General features: G+C 47.0%; 1 long non-coding RNA gene across 1 annotated transcript; it reads left to right on the forward strand.

Annotated features, from left to right (window-relative positions):
• The first annotated feature begins 26 nt into the window (after positions 1-26).
• On the forward strand, positions 27-2,786 carry LOC121842088. Its single transcript, XR_006080924.1, has 3 exons — positions 27-1,321; positions 1,651-1,725; positions 1,903-2,786. It is a non-coding gene; the product is annotated as an uncharacterized LOC121842088 (long non-coding RNA).
• The last annotated feature ends 1,140 nt before the right edge of the window (positions 2,787-3,926 follow it).

Consider the following 3,926-nt stretch of genomic DNA (forward strand, 5'->3'; position numbering starts at 1 on the left):
GCAGATAACAGGTAATGAACACTGGGGAAATAATATTTGAATGATGAGATCAATCTCTGCTCCAGAACATTTTCTGAATATCGCTAGCCTATTGATGAGGTACCTCTGGCCATCATTGCGTAGTCTCAACACACAGTCAAGTGATTAAAACAGTCTGAACAGTTTATTTGTCCTAATGATGAACCACTTTGTCTATTTAGATTACCTCCAGCCTTGCGCGATACCTACTAAGCCAAGAAACACACCTTTGATGCTGGGCCTGGTATTCACAAACAACGAGGCGTTCCATGTGATATTTCCCAACATGAAGTACTGCGCGAGAGGTGCAGTCTTCCACACAGTAGACCACTGGGTCTTGTTCTGGTCCAGTTGGAGCGGCGCCTCGACCAGGTAACTCACCTCCTCGGTGATGGAGAACACGAGAACGGTGTTCAGAACGATGGGCAGGTAGCGTCACGTCTTCTCCACGCGATCCCACAACCGACCATCGAAGCTTAACCATGTCATGGTGCCTTCTCAGTCTTGTGTCCTCTATGCTTCCTTTTGTGATTTTATCTAACAGGATTATAGCTGACAGGTGAAAGAAGGGGGACGTTTTTCACAGATTTACACGTATCATGTTTGAGATCTGATGTTGACGTTAGCGATTGAGTGATTACGGACTATTCTTACTCCTTTTACCAACATGTAAACTGACTATAACATGTCTGTTGTCATTAAGAAAGATCGGTGTGTGGACAAGTGTTGATGCCCCTTCATTTCAAAGGAAGTGGAGCTGTCAGTGTAGCCAGTGTTACATGAAAATACGTCCCCCATATCTATACGTATCGCGGCCATGTTCCGTGTGAAATTACTAAAGGACTGTACTACAACAAAATTGTATTCCTCTCTGATTATAATTAGTCCTGTGCATTTGCATTAAGATAAACTCTCCTAAATATGAAAGTTAATTATTGACTATTAGATATTCAAATTACATTACTTTAATTTTATGGAGGTTATTCATTAGTGTAACGTTATTTCTTCCATATATTTTCTTACTCATAGATGGTGATGACAGCAAAGATAGGTTTCCTCAATTCATCTGTGATGACAGTGAGGTCCATATGACCCTTGTTCCTCCCCTTAAAAGAGAGCAATTACAACCAACCCTTAAACCATGTTAATCCCAGGCTGTGCTTGTGAGCCTTTAATTTCAAAAGTTTTGTGGTCCCTGTCATGCCCATAGTGAAAGAGAAATTATGTCTACCTGGTATATGGACGGTGTCGGGGAAAACCGAGGTGGTTATACAAAGCAGGGACCAGAACTTCTGCTACAGAGGTGAGAGCAAGAGAACTGTCAATCATCATTTCATATAAAACTTTCATTTCATTTGAGATGATACAGGGGTTGAATGATTGCTGTGACTTGTACTAGTATGACATGAAAGGTTGTTTTATTTGTTGGTCAATTTGCTTTTTCAACATTGTTGTTTTGATTATGAGACAATCCATTTTTGTTTACTGTACTGTAGGGCAGGCTACCAGAAAAAGGACAGTGTCTGTCCACCACTAGGGTATTATGGAATAATCCATGTCAGGAAGCACAGGAAATAAAATAAATCAGAGCATGTTCAATAGCTCTGTTCTGTCGTGTCCTCCTCCCCACAGTGAGATGAAGCTGCAGAGTAACCTTGTGGAGAGAGAAGAGCAGCGATCTGGCACATGAGCTGGACATCAAACCAGGTAAGAACCATTGCTTCATACAATCTAAACTTGCTCAACTGTACACTAAACTAACAATGTACCAGCAACTAAACCCAAGCTAAGTGTCAACATTGGCCACACTGGCCCTAGCTGACTGTTAAATGTAATTGTTGAACTCAAATCTGTGTGTGTGTGTGTGTGTGTGTGTGTGTGCAGTGCATCTGTCAAGTGGACATGGACTGAGCAGCAGAACCCTGAAGGGGTATTCATGGTCTGTAGATCCCGTTACAGATGAGGATGATGATATTGAAAGTCTTCTTGCTCCACAAGCAAAGTAAAGACAGCGTCAGCAGCAGGGAGAGGAGGAAGAGGAGGGAGGGAGGAAGAGCAGGGCATAGCGCAACAGACAGGTCCTCTGCAGGATCCGGGGAGGTGGTTATTGCTGAGGCTTCAGTATCTTCTGCCTCTGTGGTACAAAGCTAAGAGAATGATGGGACATCGGAGGCAAAGAGCAAGACAAACAGTAGGAGTCCCTGAGTCATAGGGAGGGGTTGGTGAGTCAAATGGAGGAATCAAGTCAAATCAGGAATCATGGAGTCATAGGGCATAGACAATGAGTCAAAAGAGGGAGTCAATAAGTCAAATTGAGTCAGGGAGTCATAGGGAGGAAGTAGCCAGAGAGAAAGAAGTAAGAGAGAATGACATGGAGGCCACAGAAGGAGAAGAGGAGAGTCTGGTCTGACTCACTGTGAAGGAGGGAGCAACAGGAGAATAGGAGAGTCTGGTCTGACTCAGTATGGAGGAGGGAGCAAAAGGAGAAGAGGAGAGTCTGGTCTGACTCGGTATGGAGGAGGGAGCAACAGAAGAATAGGAGAGTCTGGTCTGACTCAGTATGGAGGAGGGAGCAACAGGAGAAGAGGAGAGTCTGGTCTGACTCAGTATGGAGGAGGGAGCAAAAGGAGAAGAGGAGAGTCTGGTCTGACTCGGTATGGAGGAGGGAGCAACAGGAGAAGAGGAGAGTCTGGTCTGACTCAGTATGGAGGAGGGAGCAACAGGAGAAGAGGAGAGTCTGGTCTGACTCACTGTGGAGGAGGGAGCAACAGGAGAAGGAGAGTCTGGTCTGACTCAGTATGGAGGAGGAGCAACAGGAGAAGAGGAGAGTCTGGTCTGACTCAGTATGGAGGAGGGGCAACAGGAGAGTCTGGTCTGACTCAGTATGGAGGAGGGAGCAACAGGAGAATAGGAGAGTCTGGTCTGACTCAGTATGGAGGAGGAGCAACAGGAAAAGAGGAGAGTCTGGTCTGACTCAGTATGGAGGAGGAGCAACAGGAGAAGAGGAGAGTCTGGACTGACTCACTGTGGAGGAGGGAGCAACAGGAGAAGAGGAGAGTCTGGTCTGACTCAGTATGGAGGAGGGAGCAACAGGAGAAGAGGAGAGTCTGGACTGACTCACTGTGGAGGAGGGAGCAACAGGAGAAGAGGAGAGTCTGGTCTGACTCAGTATGGAGGAGGGAGCAACAGGAAAGAGGAGTCTGGTCTGACTCAGTATGGAAGAGGAGCAACAGGAGAAGAGGAGAGTCTGGTCTGACTCACTGTGGAGGAGGGAGCAACAGGAGAATAGGAGAGTCTGGTCTGACTCAGTATGGAGGAGGGAGCAACAGGTGAAGAGGAGTCTGGTCTGACTCACTGTGGAGGAGGGAGCAACAGGAGAATAGGAGAGTCTGGTTTGACGCAGTATGGAGGAGGGAGCAACAGGTGAAGAGAGTCTGGTCTGACTCAGTATGGAGGAGGGAGCAACAGGTGAAGAGGAGTCTGGTCTGACTCAGTATGGAGGAGGGAGCAACAGGTGAAGAGGAGTCTGGTCTGACTCAGTATGGAGGAGGGAGCAACAGGTGAAGAGGAGTCTGGTCTGACTCAGTATGGAGGAGGAGCAACAGGTGAAGAGGAGTCTGGTCTGACTCAGTATGGAGGAGGGAGCAACAGGTGAAGAGGAGTCTGGTCTGACTCAGTATGGAGGAGGAGCAACAGGAAAAGAGGAGAGTCTGGTCTGACTCAGTATGGAGGAGGGAGCAACAGGGAGAAGAGGAGAGTCTGGTCTGACTCACTGTGGAGGAGGGAGCAAAAAGGAGAGGAGGAGGAAATTGAACATGATGGGGGGGCTGAGGAAGAAAAGGGAATGGAAGAACACAATGAGAATATGAGAATAAAGGGAATGAGACTGGCAGTCTCCATGGGGGTGT

This window comes from Oncorhynchus tshawytscha, unplaced genomic scaffold, assembly GCF_018296145.1.
Source record: "Oncorhynchus tshawytscha isolate Ot180627B unplaced genomic scaffold, Otsh_v2.0 Un_contig_14919_pilon_pilon, whole genome shotgun sequence".
NCBI lineage: Eukaryota > Metazoa > Chordata > Actinopteri > Salmoniformes > Salmonidae > Oncorhynchus > Oncorhynchus tshawytscha.